We start from the raw sequence: 17,805 nt of genomic DNA, 5'->3' as shown, positions 1-17,805 counted from the left end.
AACTGAGAAAGTACAGGGAATGTGGACCTACCCACCTCCCCCCATCTTCCCTCCCACAGCATCCGGATGTGAATAGATCCCAGAAGACAAAGTGCTGAGAGAAAGAATATCGATTCAGGGCATGGTGCTACCCTGGTAGAAGGCACCACATCCATGCACACCCAGAACAGCTGTTGGAATTTGGCACAAGTGCTGTAAAAATACCAGAATTGCCTCCCCAAATCCTGTAAAAATTCTTTTCATAATGACAGCATGGAAAGTAATCATAAATTTGAATTTCTTCTACAAATCCCAATTTTCTCCAGACAAGCTTAAACCTGCACAGATGGCCCCAACCACCAAAGAGTAAAAATAACAAAGCTTGCATTTTCCCCCTTCTTTTTTCTCTGTGCAGATGTGTTCGCTGTACATTTTAAAGAAGCACATTGCCTTCACCCTAGCAGAAACATCTCCCTTTTTAGAATCATATTCTCCCATTCAGGCTGCACTAAGTGCATGAGTCTCCAAGCTTTGTTCTTCCACTTTTTTCATAACAGCAGTTTGGAAGAAACAAAAGATGGAGTTCAAGCTTAGATATCAGCAAAGGTCCAAAAAAGACCAGTTTTCTGTAGCAGTTGGTGAAAGACCACCTAGAGGTGCTTTTCTTTATAAATGGGAAAATAGAACTTTAGACCCCTATTCAAACACAGGAGGGAAGTTTGTTAATGATCTTCCACTGAACAGTTTTGGTTTCCAAATAGGGAAGCATTACTTGACAATGCTATAAGAGTTGGCATGTGGATAGGGAGGAGTACGAGATAGGGGTTATTGGTTCTGGGTGAAGTTTGTCTTTGGAGATTCTCTTCTCCCTAATGGGGTTTCCTTCTTTCTTCCTGACTCCAGGCAGTCCTGGACTCTGTATCTAAGTCTTCTTTCACCGTTACTCTCAACCTTTCTCCTATCTTCTTCATAATCAAAATTTGCTTTTGGTAGCTGTCAAATGGAAAAGAATATAATGAATTCTTTAGCACTCACACAGTGGGCTATAAGCAGAGGTTTGCATTTTAGGGACAACTGATTTAGGGTATTCATCCAAGCAATTACTTTCTAATGATGGGATTTCAAGCAACATCTCATGACAGTAGAAGAGATAGTTTTAACTTAAAAGTCCTTCCCTCTTCTCCTTCTATTCTACTTTTTGGGCAAATAACCACTCCAAACAACAAAGGATAATATTTCTCAGAAGGGAATGTTGTACTCAATGAACTCTAAGGCTCCCTTCTAACTCTAAAGTTCTAGTACCCTATGAACTGTAATAATAATTCACATCTACAAAGAACTTTTTCACAACAACCTTGACTGGTAAGTAGTTCAAATATTAACCTTCCCATTTTACAGAAGAGGAAATAGAGGGAGATAAAATAAATTGTCATAAATTACACAACTAAGGAGTTCTTGGTCTAGGACTCAAAAGAGAAGTCTTTTGACTCTAGATCTAAAGCACTTTTCACCACACCACCATAATGATGGTGAAAATGAATGGTCTGCAGTTCATGAACTGTGCTAGAAAATCCCCTTTCTCCTGGCTAATGTATCAACTGTTTTTGCAATCTCAACACTGAAATAAGAACAGTAAGGGTCTGCTCTGTTAAGTTCTAAGAACAGATATAAGTCAGAATCATAAACTCCTAGAACTTAAAGGGATTTCAAGAGATCTTCTAAGATTCTTAACCTGGGGTCCAGAACTATATTGCAATAGAACTGGTTTTCTTTGTATGTTATCTTACGCATTTAAAAATATTTTTCTAAGAAAGTTTTCACACCAGCCCTGAAATCAGGAGTACCTAAGTTCAAATGTGACCTCAGACACTTAACACCTCCTATCTGTGTGACCCTGGGCAACTCACTTAACTCACTTAACCCCAATTGCCTCAGCAAAAAGAAAAAAAAAGTTTTCACCAAACTGACAAAGAGATACATGACATAAAACAATGTTAAGGGAAAAAAAAGGTTAAGACACACTCTAATGCTCTTTTAGGCCCCCATGTCGCAGATGAAGAAACTGATAGAAAAGAGATTGTCTAAGGTAAAATTCATTGACCAATATATTACTGCTGACTATTAAAGGACTGATGAAACAAGGAGTGCTGTTTCCACTGAATACTCAGGAAGCTAGTTTCCCTTTTGGTTCCCAGCTACTGAATATTGAAAATAAAGTAGTGGTGTACCTCTGACATTAGCCACTGTAACCACAGCATCTCACATCAGTGGATGCAAGCTTGGTGGTAGGGGGAATTCTAATGTGGGTTAGTAAATTATTTGTACTTATTTACAAAGCCAGGTTAAATTATTTCTTATAAACTTTAAAAATTAGGCAAAAGGGGAAGTGGATCCCTGTATCCCATTTTGAAAGGGCTAGGCAAGACTCCTTGGGGTAAAGGGAAAGATAAAGGGCAGAGATGTTCTCAGATCTTTCTAACAGAAGCAGCCCAGAGCCTTGCCCTCATGAGTGTTTAATAATATTTGCTGACTGACTGAGCTTTCCAAACAAGGGGAATGTGAAAAGTTCCCCAACAGTCCTAGAAACATGGAGCCTAGACCTCTTCAAAGGAGGTTTAATTAAGAATCATACTTCAGAGGCAGGTTCACTTTAGTCACTGGGCACTTTAAACCATAATTCCTAGTGAGAAGATTTTAACTGGAACAATTCTCTTATTGGGAATCAAACCTATCTATTGAGAACCCATGGATGAAAAGTCTATTGACATAGTAGCTGAAAGAGAAGCTCTATCATCAAGTTGGAGAGAAGGGATACTAGCTCTTGGGGCTGAGAAAAAGGTCCCCTTACTTTCCTAGCAAACAAGAGGAGAAGAAATGGGAAAATAAAACATCTAGAGCAGGCAGTATAAGTATATATAAGTTGTCAGATGCCAACCCAGCGGAGGTCCCAAGTTGGGTCTTTAACTTTCTCTCCATGAAATCCTGTTCTGATACCCAAAACCAGCCTCAGGTTGGGGGGAGACTCCTGGGGAAAGACATCAAAGCCAGAAACAACTCTAGCTTACCCTCATTCAGAGCGACTAATTCCTCCTGAGTCCTTATAAACTAGAAAGGTCCCAAGGAGGGAAAGCAGAAGTAGTTGCCAAAGAACACATGTGCCCTTGTTGTACCAGGTGGAGGGGTGGAGTAGCCTACCCGAGGCCTCCAGGAGTTCTGAGCCAGGCAGGGGGTGGTGAAAGAGCCAGCATTTCTAGGGTGGAAAGTGGGAAGGAGGAAAGGTCAAGCAATAGGGGGGTAAAGGGCAGCTTTGCCAAATTTTAGCTCAGGGGCCTGGAATCCAAGCTTACGCCCCTGCTCAGCCTCATCTTGGAAATGTTCAACTCATACTCAGCCAACAGACTGAGACTTCTCGAGGAGCCAGTGGTACTGGGAAGTAGGGGAGCTATGAACCAGAGTGGAGATACTGTTTTCTCTCCAGGACCTGTTGGTGGGGCCAGTTGTCTGGTGGATTGGAGTTCTCTCATGTCCTCCCACATTTCCTTCCTGACCGGGTGCCAAGGCTTTGCTTTCAGAAATAAATCTTTGCCTGTTATGTCCCTAGTGGGTCCTTTCCTTACAGTCAGACCATGGAGGTTCAGAAGCTAAGCAAGGTTTCCATAGTGCTGGAAACAAATTGTCCTTTACCTCTACCACACACACCCTTCAGCCACCTCACCCCTGAATTGAGCAAATAAGAGAAAAGAGTGCTGAGCTAGATAATTCTCCAACAAGCCCACACAAACCTCAATCCCCTTTTTCTTTAGTAGTCAGAGACAACTTCATGCCTGTTGTCTCCATCAACTTAGTAGAAAACATTGATTTTTTTCTAAATAATATAAATATATTGACATTGATAACAAATTAAAATTGTATTACAAGACACAGAAGGGTCCATTAGGTTCATAAGAACAGGTGTGGGTGTCTTTATTGCCCAAGGAAAAAGTATTATCAGAGGGGGACTTAGTGAGAATATCATCCCATTGGCCAGGGGAGAATAGGATGAGACTCCAGGCAGGATGAGTGAAATTCTGAACCAGAGTCTTTAGACCAGATGTGTAAATAGTGAATGACCATCAAGTTTGTAGAAGCTTAGTTTTTAAACAAAGAGATACAGGCAGCTCATAATGACTATTCCTGAGTTAGATGTTCCAATATTTTGTGAATTTAATCCTATTTTAAATGCATTTAAAATACTTGCTTGGTAAATTGCTAAAAGATCCTTTGGAAAGCAAAGGATTATAAAATATGGTGGTAAACTTGTAGTCTTCACTACTGGGAAGGCTGAGGTTGGTGGATCACTTGAGTTTGGGTGTTCTGAAACGCAAGAGGGGCAATATGATGAACCTTTGGGAGTGGAGGGCCACCAGTCTGCCTAAGGAGAGGAAAACTTGTCCAGATTGGAAAAACAGAGTAGGTTAAAGCTTTTGTGATGATCAGTATTGGGATCCGCCTGGGAGTGGCTGCTGTCTTTCTAGCCTAGGCAAGATAGGGAGGAGGCCCAATCTCAAAAAAATAAGAAAAAAAGAAAGAAAAGAAAAGGAAAAAGATCACTCCATGGAATAAGGGAAAGAATGCTGAAGCTGTAATTAGAGTATTGACAGAAGTAGCTCAGCATTTGGGAGGTTCTGAAAGAAAGTGTGGGAAAGAAGTATTCAGCTGCATACCACACTAAGTCTACAAAGCTGCTGTGCTGATTTCATTGTTGAATACCTGTGAAACCTGGACAGTATACCAATGTCATGACAGGAAATTGAACTACTTCCATTTGAATTGTTTCAGGAAGATTCTGAAGATTACCTGGCAAGATAAGATACCAGACACTGAGGTCCTCCTGAAGAGAGTGCAACTTCAATGCTGGTCATGTAACCCAAATACCAAACATACAACTTACCTTAAAGAGTACTTTACAGAGAATTCACACAAGGCAAGTGTTCACATGGAGGTCAGAAGAAGCAAGGACATTCTTAAGGTCTTTCTGAAGAACTTAAGATCAGTTGCAAGATGTGGTACAGGATCATCCAGAGTGGAATGCCTAAATCAAAGAAGGTGCTGTGTTTTATAAGCAAAGCAGAATTACAGTAGCACAAAGGAAACATGAGGTGTACAAATCTAGAGACATCTCCATCCCAAATGTTCAAATGTACCATTTGTACCTAACTTGTGCTAGAGCCTTCTGAGCTCATGTTGGACTGATTGGCTATGGTCAAATACATAGTCCCTCTACTTCAATATTGTGATATCATTGGTTCTCTTAGAGGACAAATCACAGCAACCACCTGGATTAGAATGACTTATGACCTCTCTGGGGCTTTGGTTTCTTTTTCTATAAGATGAAGTGAGAGGGAGATAACCTTTAAAATCCCATCTAGCTTGAAATATGCTACTGCAGCTATAGGAGAAAAGTACCACCCTGGGAGTCAAGATACTACCAGTTTGATCCTGGCCTTGCCCTAACTCACTGTGTAGGGAGTTACTCTTCTTTGGGCTTCTTCCTCCACCAAATGGGAAAGTCCTTTACAGCTCTGAGTGATGAGACTACTTGTTTTATAGATTTCAATTTTTGGTGACTGGGTTTTCTGAGAGAAGTGTCTACCTATATGTGTGAACAATATTCTTACCCACAGGCATATGCATTAGGGAGACAGATTGGACTGGCATGAATTTGGCATTTTACCAAGAAGTAGAACCTTCAAAATCGAGGACTAGCAACACAGACTGAGAAACGGCCCCCAAGCATGTTCACTTTGGGACGTGTTATTTCCTGTCTTAATTGAGCATTGAATGTTGGTATGATCCTTGGAATCTGCATAATGCCCTTCTGTTCGGCCATTTCTCCCATGTCACTAAAAAGCACCCACCTGTTGCCATTGGCGTTAGCAGTGGGAATACGAATCTTTGGATTTCTTTGTTTTCCCTACATGTGACCAAAATGCTAACAGGAGGCCCCCAGATCAGACCCAAACAACTTGGCTTGGCTGAAAATCTTGCATAAACTGACAGTAACATCTGGAGGGCAGAGACTGCATCTGTTACATTTGCTCTGGTGAACAGATCCTTGGGCCATGTGGGCTTGAATGAAAGAACTATTTGAATTTGAGAATGAGGAAGAGGATGGCTGGGCCAGACAGAATTTAGAAAAATGAGACTTGGGTACTAAGTTAGCTCTGGGAAAGTAGTAACAATTCATCTGAAAAAAATTGTTAAAGACTCACATAATATAATAATAGGCTTAGTATATCATTGATGATATACTAAGGAGGAGACAATAGGAAAGTCTTACAATTGACTCTACATATAAGTATATAGTATAATAAGAATAATAAAGATCCTCTCCAGATTTAAAATTTTATCGTTCTATTATATAGAATTTAGAATAATACTAGAAAGTTAGAGTTGGAATGCACTCAAGAAGGCATTTAGGATAGTAGTTCTCAAACTTTTGCTCTCAGTATCTTTATACTATTAAGTTATTGAGGATCTATCCAAAGAGTTTTTGTTCATGTGGGTTATATTTGTAAATATCTACCACATTAGAAATAAAAACTAACTTTGAATTTGTAGACCCTCTGGAGAAAGAATTTCAAAGACCCCCCCCCCCCCCCACACACACACACACACCAGGATTCTCTGGATCACACTTTGAGAACCACTTATCTAGGACAATTCTCTCATTTATTCATTTTCTCATTCAACAGACATCTGTTGAGTTCCAACGATATGAGGTATCCTGGGCTAGGCACTGAAGGAAATATGAAGATCAACAATGCATGGACCTTGTCCTTAAGGAGCATAAAATCTAGCTTGGGAATAACAAGTGAAGCACATAGCTATAAGATGAGATAAAACATGACAATTAATATGAGAGTGGTGAATGAAGTGCTAGGAGTTAATATGAGGTCAAGATCATTTTTGCCCTTTTGTGTGAAAGCTTCAGAAAAGAGATGGTATTCAAGCCATGTTTGGAAAAATGGCTTAAGATTTCAACAGGTGGAGATGTGAGGGATGTTAATCTATGCATTCATTAGCTATGGTGTGAGCAAAGGCATCAAGGCAGAACGAAAGAATTTGTTGGGGAATGAGGAATTAAAATGCCTGGCTTGAAGTTGTGAGGAAAGCTGTAGAGTTTGAGGGGAATTAGACTGACTTAAGGTTGAAAATATAGGTTGACACTAGATTGTGGAGAGACTTAAGTGTAATAAGGAGTTTTTGAAGAATTTTGAGTAGAGCAGTAAAATGATGTCAATCAACAATAAACTTCAACATTTATTCATTGATAATTGTGCATAAGTTATCTGTCTAGGTGCTAAAAAAATCAAGACAAAATGATTCCTGCCCTTTAAGGAGCTTACATTCTACTAGGGGAAGGATGGAGGTTAAGAGACAAAATCATTCACAGGAATTGGTGATGACTGAGGACTAGAGCTGGGTGTAGGCTGAGAAGAGAATCAACAATTAGGTTTTTTTAGACTTGAGTACGTAAGGGAAATGTGGTGCCACAGAAACTGAAAGAGGAGGAGAAACTGAGTTGAGAGAGAATATGAGTTTGATTTTAGATGTGTTTAAGTCTGAAGTCTGGTGGGAATAATCTACTATAGACATCCAGCAGTCAGCTGGAAATACAAGTCTGAACAGTAAGGGCTAAAGATACTTATTTCAGGAATTATTTGCAAAAAAGGAGGAGGAGAAAGAAGAAGAAGGAGAAAAAGGAGAAGGAAGAGGAGGAGGAGGAGGAGGAGGAGGAAAAATTTGGAAATTTGGAAACTATGCTCAAAGGATATCAAACTGTGCATATTCTTTGATCTGGCAGGGGCTCTACTGAGTCTATATCCCAAAGAGATCATAGAAGAGGGAAAAGGAAGGACCCACATGTATGGGGGTGTTTATAGTAGCCCTTTTTGAAGTGGGGAGGAATTGGCAATTGAATGGATGCCTATCAGTTGGGGAATAGCTGAATAAATTATGGTATATGAATGTTGTGCAATATTATTGTTCTATAAGAAATGATGAGCAGGCTGATTTCAGAAAAGCCTGTTAAAAATTACATGAATTGATGCTAAGTGAAGTGAACAGAACCAAGAAAACATTGTACACAATAACAAGATTATGTGATGATCAACTGTGATGGACTTGGCTCTTTTCAACAATGAGGTGATTCAAAGCAATTCCAATAGACTTGTGATGTTAAGTGCATCCAGAGAGAGACAACAATGAAACTGAATGTGGATCAAAGCATAGTAGTTTCATCTATTTTTGTTTGTTGTTAATATTTACTTGCTTATTTTTTCTTTCTCATGTTTTTCCCCTTTTGATCTGATTTTTCTTGCACAGCATGAGGAATATGGAAATGTTTAAAATAACTGCACATGTTTAGCCTATATCAGATTGCTTACTATCTTGGGGAGGGGAGGGAAAGAGGAAGAAAAATTTGCAACACAAGGTTTTGCAAAGATGAATGTTGAAAACTATCTTTGCATGTACTTGAAAAAATAAAATACTATTAAAATAAATTAGAAATGAAGATAATGTAAAAGGATATTAATTTTAAGAAGATATTAAGTTAAAAAATAAAGCTGAGGATTGGGGTGGGGAGAAGAAACAGAGATAGGAGTACAGTACTTGGGAAACCAAGTTCAGCAAGTCATTTAATTCAAATCTATTCTTTGACAGATGAAGAACAAACCATTTCATAGAAGTAAGCTTAGAAAAACAGGTCCACAGATGAAAACGATTAGATCAATGTCTCGTAGGCAATTCATATAAAAGAATCAGGACTAGAATACAATTCTACTTTTTAGTCGAAGGCTCTTCCCACCACATTAGGAAGACCCGAAATCTGATAGAACAAAAGTCACAGAAGGGGCTAAATTAATTCCCCTCCCATTCGTTACTTTCTCTTCCCACTCGTTACCTGTTCAAAGGAGCCCAGGTCTTTATACCTGGCTTTCCGCTTTCCCTGAGGGCCCGGAAGCCTCAGGACCAGCCTTCTCCACGTGCGCCTTGTTTACCCACGTGGTGCGAAAATCCCGCCCTAAGGGCCCAACCTTTCCAAACCCGGTTCCTCCAATTTAAAACATAAAGGCCCCGCCTCCAGATCATATTTTAGGACACCCCCCCGCCCCCACTCCATCCTGCTCACCTCGAGCCCCTGCCAAAGAGACTTTGGACCCAAGAGCTAGGGAATTGGGGCTTTCCCGTTTTTGCGCCATCCTGCTCTAAGCCTACGGGCTCAGGCTCCACCGCTCTCTGCCGTGCAGCCCTAGGTCCCGCTCCCCATCTTTGCCGCGCTGAGCTGGGTAGGGTCCGGCTTGAGAAGTAGTTCTGGCGTCACTCTGGGTATGATGCTCAGGTCTTAGTGGAAATGGGAGTGGGCGGGCGCAACGCGAGAGAAGTTGAGGATGGTTGGACCGAGTTGGAGAAACAACCCAAAACTCCGACTCATCCGCCATCTGTCCTCCGACCAGATTTAATCTGCTGCGAGTTACCTCTTGTGTATACGTAGTTGTACACATCTATGTCTGTATATGTGTGTATATACGTGCATTCATGCATACATCTACCGATTAATCTCTGTGTGTGTATGTGTGTATACATACAGACACATTGTTTCTATCTTATTTATTCTAGTAGAATATAAACTTACATAGAGCGGGAAGTGTTTCACTTTTGTGGTTATCTCCAGCCCCTAATACAGAGTTTGACATAACAGTTGAATGGTTTTTAGTTAATTCAATCTTCAAAATTTAGAAAAGGATGTCTTATCTGAACTTTCTATTTCTCCCTCCCCGACTCTCTACAATCTTATTAAAGTATTGGTTGCTTTTATTTAATTTATTCATTCAGAAACTCCAGTAACCCTTGTTTTGTTCATGTTAATTACTGTCCTATTAGGTGCTGTGTTCTCTAATTCCAGGAACTGACCCTATATAGCTCATATAAATTGTATATTTCTAACCCAGGGCTTTGCACACATCAATTCATTTGGTAAATGCTTATTGAATGAATGTTGGACTTTTGGATGTCCATTTTAGGTAAAAAGTGTGTTACAGGTGGTAGAGAAAACAAGAATTCTTGCCCACAAGAGTCATCCTCCGAATTTATAGCATTGCTTTTTCTGTACATATTACAGAGTATAGAGTATTCTCAAGCAGAGAAACGAATTGGGAACCTTTGGACCTTTGAATCAGGAGAGACTGTAGTTCAAATCTTGCCTCTGATATTAGGAGATGTGAGTCTATAGGCAAGTCATGTCACTTTCTGAGCCTCAGCTTCTTCATGTGTAAAATGGGCATAATAATTACCTCACAGCACTATTGTGATGTTTCATTGAGATTTAGGCATGTGCAGCACTTTGAACCATTTCAAAGTATTATTAATCACCTACCTATTTATGTGCTAGATACTGTGCTCAGCACTGGACATACAAAGGAAGGCAAAAAAACAGTTTTGGCCTTCTTGGAGCTCACAATCTAATGAGGAGATAACATGCAAAGAGCTTTATACAAAACTATCAACAAACAAAAGGCACTAGCTTTAAGGTGGATAAGATAGAAACTAGTTGAGACTTAAAGGAAGCAAGAGAATTTAGGAAGGAGAGATTGAGAAGGAGGAGAGTTCTAGGCAAGGGAAACAAAGTGAAAAGGAATCGAGTTGGGAGTTGTATTGTCTTGTACAAGGGAATGATAAGATGGTCAGTATCATTAGATACTAGCTTAGTTGAATGGATGGGGAAGGGAAGCTGATATAAGGTAAAAAGACTGCAGAGATAGAAAGGGATCAAGTTATAGAGTTTTATATTTGATCCTAGTTGCAATAGAGAGACACTGTAGTTATTTGAATTGTATACTAGCTGCTTATGTGACCTTACTAAGTTAAGGGAAAAATTGGTTTACAGAGGATATAGCTGAGTCAGCTCAAATGAAGGAATGCAGTAAAAACTCCAGGTAATTCAAATCCTCATCCCACTTGAATTACTAAGTGATGTTGTCTGCTGAAGAGATCAACTTCAGTGTGGTGAGTGGGACTGGAAGTAGAGATCTTAATTCAAAGCATTTTGTTCCCTTTTGGGAGCTCTGGCTTTGGACTTCCCCCAGACCAGAGGTAGATTCAAAGAATGTCAGAGCTGGTAGGGTACTTTGAGAACATCTGGCCCATTATTTTATAGAAAAGAAAACTGAGGTCCAGCAATAAGTTGCCTTAGGCCACACACTGAGCTGGTAGCAAAGCCAACTAGAACCCAGCCTTCTGTCTTGTCTTTCATAGGGAATAACCTCCAGTGTTGGCCACTCACGATGGGGGATCCATTTCATTAGAACAAAGACAGGACTGGGATTATAATCTGCCAGCAATTTTGGAGATTCATCAACACAAACATAATGAGTCCTTTAAATGTTTCACCAAAGCTCAATTTTTATGGCAGGGCAATTGTAGGCTAATCTTCATCCCTGGTGTGGAAATCTCTTTCATAAGACTTTTTTTTCCTTCCCTTACAGTAGGGAGTAATTTGCTGATTGATGAATCACTGACCAAAGGAAAGGAAATGCTAGTAATTCTCATTGCTTCTCCTTTCCTCAAGATACTAAAGCCCCTTGTATGTTCACAACTTATTTCTGGAGAATTGAACTACATCCATGTTCTATCTCCAGATTTCCCAGTAGACTGTCAGTGCCTCACAAGTGACAATAGAAGTTGTGTGGGTTTGTTTGGATTAGTCTCTGGGCAAGGAGCCCAATTTTGGTTCATTTATGTCCCAAAGTCTGTTTCTGAAACAGGACACACTTTTCTAATATTACCCCTTCTAAAATAGCTTCTACCTCACTAGCTTGGCAGTAGAAAGTTAAAAGAAAAATAAATAAAAAACATCGACCAATAATTTGGTTATCTTTTTTCCTAGTCAAGCTCTCCTACAAACTTCAGGCTCTTTCTCTGCCTCCTCTCTGCTAACTCCCCTTCCCCTACACATACAAAGGAAGAAATTTGAAGAAGCTGATAATAGAAGGAAAAAAAAGGAAGGCAAGCACCTATCTCTCTGGGTGGTAGTTTCTTTAAAATGAGGGGATTATAGTAGGTGAATCCTGAGTTCCTTCCAGCACTGACATTTTAAGATTCTTTGATGAGTATTTCAGTGATCTGGGGGCTCCCAACTTTCTGAAACCAAAGATTCTCTTTTCTTATGAAGTCATTCCCCACCACCACCCAAGCCAACAGAAGCTTCTCCCACCCCTTTATTATCGTGAAATAATAAGAAGAGATAAGGAGAGATAAGAAGAAATGAAGATTTTCATTAGATGCTAGCTTTATTCTTTTTTCTTCTCTGTCTCCTCTCCTCTCACTCCCAGGTGAATGAATGACCTGTTTTCCCAGCTACAAAATCAAGCCGTTGACGAAGAAGTTAATGTGGTCTACCTGGGCCTCCAGGATCTAGTAGGAGATTAGTTGAGGAATATGTGCAAAAATGAGTCAGAAGATAAACAATGAGAGAGGTGTATGTGGGTGGGTGGGGTAGAGTGGGAGGTTTCCTGGAGGAAGATTGAATTATCCTCCTAAATTTAGGGAATGAGATGAGACAATGGAATGGAAAGAAAGGTAGATTCCTTCTCAATCCTCCATTTCAGGTCAGATTTCAGATCATTAATTCTAAATTAATCTGATTTTCATTGATGTTTACTGTCAAAGGGGAGAGAGAATGTGATGAGATCTCCCTGAAGTTGTAGGGTAGCTGGCCTTCGTTTTCCCCCTTAATGTCACTATTAATATTACTACATAATGTTTTACCATTGAATGAAATCTTTCTAGTAAATTTATTATCCTTCTCACTCTCTTGGCCCTTATCTTATTAGTTATCTTTGCAAGTTTATGTATGTCTTATTTCTTTGACTGGACTCTGAACTCTATCAGGACATGATCCATTAGGAATCACAAGATTTAGATCTGGAAGGGACTTTAAGAGATTATTTAGTTCAATCTCTCCATTGAGGAGACTCTGATCTAGAGTGAGCAAATGAATTTGTCCAAGGTCATATAGGCAGTGGTAAGAAATGCATGGATTTGATCCTAGGTCTTTTGATTGGTCCTCCTACATGGTGTTTAACACAAGGATAGAGGCACACTTGATTCTTAATATATAAGTAATACTTATTAGTTGCCTGAAGTTCCTATTTACCTTGGAATTTCCCCTCATAATCCCAAGGTTCAAGTTCTTTTCTACTTTGTAGAGATTGGAGGGTAAGGCAAATCCATACAATAAAGAACATGGGTTGGGGAGACGGGGAGTGGAAAATATAATTAAAAGAAGCAGATAACTACCATATCGGTGTCATATGTAATAAAAAACACATGATTTTGAATGAAAGGATCTAGGCTAGAATCCGAGCTTTGCTATTGAACAATCTTGAGTATGTCCTATAACCTTGATGGAACTCAATTTCCTTGTCTACAACAGTTAGGGGTTGGACTTGATGGCCTTTAAAATCCCTGCTAGTTCTAAACCTATGATCCTATGATCCCATTTTAACTTACAGCTTCAACACCACCTGCCCAGACCTAAAAAGGGTTGCTAAAAAAGAGCAGAATTTCTTGGCAACTTTTTAGAAGTAGGTTGCCAAATTGCTGACTCCTGCTCTTCTTAAGAGAGGGGTTGGCTAGGGGAACAGAAAGGATCTCCTTGGCATGAAACTTTATCTTCAACTCATTCTACCAAAGATTCCCTTTTAGCTTAAAAATTCTGATTCTGTGATTCACTTGAGTTAACAAGCCTCTATTTTAACATGCAAATACCTCCTAGGAGGGCTAAGCTTAATGACAGTTGTTCCCATTTCAGATGGATTACTTTAATCAGACAATCAAGTTACTTTCCTCTAAAGCTGGGGAGGAGTAAAGTTTTGAATGAAAAGGATGAAAGAAAGAATAATTTAGGAAGGTGAGGATGAGGGCAATGGAACTTTTTAGGGGGAACCCAGGGAAAGTGGAAAAGCCATTCAAAGGGAGGTAGGAAGAAGCTAAAGAAAAACTTCAGAAATTCCAAGTGTCAAAGGTTGACTGTATCTTGTTTTTGCTTTATTGATTGATAGAAAGTAATAGTACTACCTATTGATAGAGGTAGGTACCCCTTAAAAATCGGGTGAGTTATTGTTTGTTATGATCAAAAAGTAGAAAAAGAAAGGGAGGAGAAAGAGAGAAAGAGTCTAGATTTAATAAATGCCCAATGAGTTCTCTGTTTAATGTCCTTCCCTCCTTTAGTTTTTTCTTCCTGCCCTTAGAACTCCCCCCATCTGAGGGCTATCTCTAAGTTTCTGCTGTCTTTGTGATCCTGGCTTTCTGGTGGGTGTCAGCTAATTCTCAGAAAAATCTGAGGATCCCATATAGGATTTGCAAGAAGCCTTAGAATTCATATAAACCATTCATCTCTCCCCAGTCCTCTACTACCATGGCCACACACACATATACAGAAACAGAGAGAGAGAGAGAGAGAGAGAAAGAGAGAGAGAGAGAAAGAGAGAGAGACTGACTCTTTATTTTCCAGAGGGAAAAAAGAGGAATCAGAAATCAAAAGAAACCTAAAGTCACATGAATAGTAAATCACAGAAGAGGAATCTAATCTAGAGGCTCTGGAACTAAATCTAGTGCTCCTTCTATTATTTTAAAATCTTCCTAATCCAACCATTGGATTCCACTGCTAAATTACGGCCCTCCACTGGGATTCTAGAAATAGAATATATCCCACCCTATAAATACTTTGCTTTCTGATATTCCCCACCACCAATAACATTTATCTTCTCTAAACAATCTGCCCTGCCCTAATGTTTTCCCTAGTCTCTGAGCAGTTTTGATCTTAATTACATTACAATTGGCTGGGTCTTCACATGGTAGGCTGTGCTAGTCTATAGTTTTCATCTCAGAAGTCCATCAAGAAGAAGCTATCAAGAAAAATATATGCTTATTTAGAGATCCAATCAATAAGTTATTTTGAACCCACTTGTTTTTGTATCTTGAAGAGATATTTTTCCTCCTGACAATGGCTGGCAGTGGTCACAGCCTTCCTCTAGCAATTAGATTTGGGTCCAATTATTATACTTCAATTTGACTGTCTGAATCAGCTCTTCAAAAACTATTTGTTGAATTGATGTCCTAGGATTTATTAATTGTTTAGTGCCAAAATAAAGTATGGATTTGTGAGAATTGAGATACCCTTCAATGTCACCTTGAATTTGTGGTGCCTTTGCTAGGAATGGTAGGGATATAAGACTTCGCTTGTGATTCTAAGGTGATCCTACCTCAAAACCCACTTCTTTCCAAAGGATAGAATAACTAATATCTTACTGTTTAGTATGCTGTAATTTACTATTTAGTGTTATGTTATTTTTCATATGTGTGATAATTCTGTCCCTAACTTGGAAACAAGGAACAGTTTAGGTGTCAACTTAGAAACAGTTCTCTAGTTTAACACCCCAGAGATCTGTGCTTTTTAGTATTTTTATCAAGGACTTGAAGAGAAGCTGTCAGATTTAGCTGATCCTCTGGATGACAGGATGGAAAAAGGTTATAGTAGACTAAAAGTTTGGACTGAATATAATAAGATGAAAATTTATAATGATAAATGTAAACTCATGTCTTGGCTCAAAAAATCAATTGTTAGCCTATTTTCAAAAAGATTGTATATTTTACAGAAAATTCAACAACAATATGATAAGGCCATCCATAATACAAAAGCCAATGCAAATCCCATTAAGAAAAGTATAATGTCTAGAAATAGGGAGGCATTAGTTACACTGTACTTTGTCCTGGTCAGATCACATCTAGAAGATTTATCAAGAATTGGGCAACACATTTTAGGAAGGTTATTACTAAAATGGAAAACATGAAGAGACAGTGAAGGACCATGTGAGGATAATATAAAAGAACTGTCATGTAGTCTGGAAGAGAGAAAATTTTAATGGTAAGAGGAATCAACTTATAATTGTCCAAAAATGTTAATGGTTCTTTGGAAAAGAGCAGGTTGACACTCACTAAAGGTCTTCAAGGAAAGGCTTAATTTCCACTTGTGAGTGACACTATAAAGGATATTTGTGATCAGATGCATCTTAAATTCAAAGTCCTTTGGAGTTCCTTAGAACAGAAGTTTCAAACATATAGCCCCATAGATTAAGATGTACTTGGGAAATATTTAATAAAATAAATAAAAATACATTAAGATATCAATAACCTTACATTTTGAGAGTAAGTGAAAAGTAAGATCCATAGGGATCCTTATGTAGTATGATACCCATTTCTATTTCATTTTGACACCACTGCAACTCATAGAGTCTGTGATTCTAGTTTGTGTCTCTCATGGACAATCTTTGTTTTGTAGCCTTCACAACACTTAGCAACAAGGCTGGGCACTATTGAGTAGTAGGTATTCCATAAACCCTTAATGATCAATTCATGATCTGGTGGGAGGAAAAAAATACTAAATTCGAAGCTAAAAAGATCCCAGTAAAAATGCCGGCTTACTAATGATTACCTGTGTGATCCTGGGAAAGCTGCTTCACCTTCTGGAACTTACTTAGCTCCCTCATTTGTAAAATGAGAAGGTTGGCCCAGATGATCTCGAGCATTCCTTCCAGTTCTAAAATGCTCTGATTGATTGATTGGAAATAGCTGTCCCCTGAAATAACCCAACACTGAACATTTGGCTGTCCTTGTAAGGAGCCGCAAAGGAAATGGACCCTGAGCAATGCACACAGTGCTATGTGAGACCCTAACCTTGGACAGACTTTCAAAGGCAGCAGTGGAGATCAGATGTTCATTCTTCTGCCTTCTCCTGAAAGTTAACCAACACCCCACCGGGGGAGCTTTCCTCAGGCCAGACACCAGCCCATTGCAGAATGGGGCTCTGGGTTGGAATGCAGACGTAGCCCCGAGAGTCCCCTCCCTGAGGCAGGGCAGTGGGGTGCTGCTGGCTTTCCTGTCCTGTGCTCTTGCCCTCCTCATCTCTCACCCACGCTTTTCCCTTACTGGCAGCTCTGGAACTGAGGAAACTTCTCAATTCAAACATGAGAGTAAATTTTGGCAATAGCCATAAATTGAGATGACTTGATAAAATATTTCTTGTTTTCTCAAGTTTACATAGACCAAATTTTCACTGTTGCTATGGGGTAGGTTGGCAGAGAGATGAAAATAAATCTGTGTAATTTATTTTTTCTATGCGTGAAGTATATTTCCGCTTATTTCTCACACACACACATGCATAGACACACACACACACACACACACACACACACACACACATATAGGCTTTAATAAAATACTTAAACCCCTTTAATGCACTCTGTGGAAGGAATAAATATGTACTGTACTTTCAACTTCTGTTCTTTGAAATACCATATGCTCTGCACTGTGAGCTTAAAATACACTGGTGAAGTGATGCTTTAATTCAATAGATAGCCAGGTGGAGATTTTCCCCACAAATCTCACAAGGTTAATTAATCCCTTTAAAATACACTTGTACAGAGGCCTGTTTGCTGGGAACAGGCACTGTCAGTATGAGGCACCCCAACTGCCTGGTGTGGATGATGAAATCTGAGTACAAAGGAAAATAGGTAAGGCTAGGTTAGGAGGAGCAGGCCCGCCGCCTGTGACAGCAGCCTTTGATGAGTGCTGTCTCCACTCAAATATTCACAGTTTGGATCCTGCATAATCAGAGATAACAGGCTGATGGTTTGCATGAATAACTAAGTTTGTCATGTTTAATTTTCCCTTAAAAAAGGGAACAGCAAATGCTTTACCCCCCATCTTTCAGGTCCAATACAT

General features: G+C 39.4%; 1 long non-coding RNA gene across 2 annotated transcripts in view; it reads right to left on the bottom strand.

Annotated features, from left to right (window-relative positions):
- The window catches only part of LOC116421753, a 57,347-nt gene that overhangs the window by 15,033 nt on the left and 24,509 nt on the right, over nt 1–17,805 (bottom strand). For both annotated transcript variants that reach the window (XR_004232261.1, XR_004232262.1), the window contains exon 2: nt 4,910–5,050. This is a non-coding gene — a long non-coding RNA (uncharacterized LOC116421753). The remainder of the gene's footprint in view (nt 1–4,909; nt 5,051–17,805) is intronic.

The sequence above is a fragment of the Sarcophilus harrisii genome, chromosome 2, assembly GCF_902635505.1.
Source record: "Sarcophilus harrisii chromosome 2, mSarHar1.11, whole genome shotgun sequence".
Taxonomy (NCBI): Eukaryota; Metazoa; Chordata; class Mammalia; order Dasyuromorphia; family Dasyuridae; genus Sarcophilus; species Sarcophilus harrisii.
This window is presented reverse-complemented; position numbering and strand designations above follow the sequence as displayed.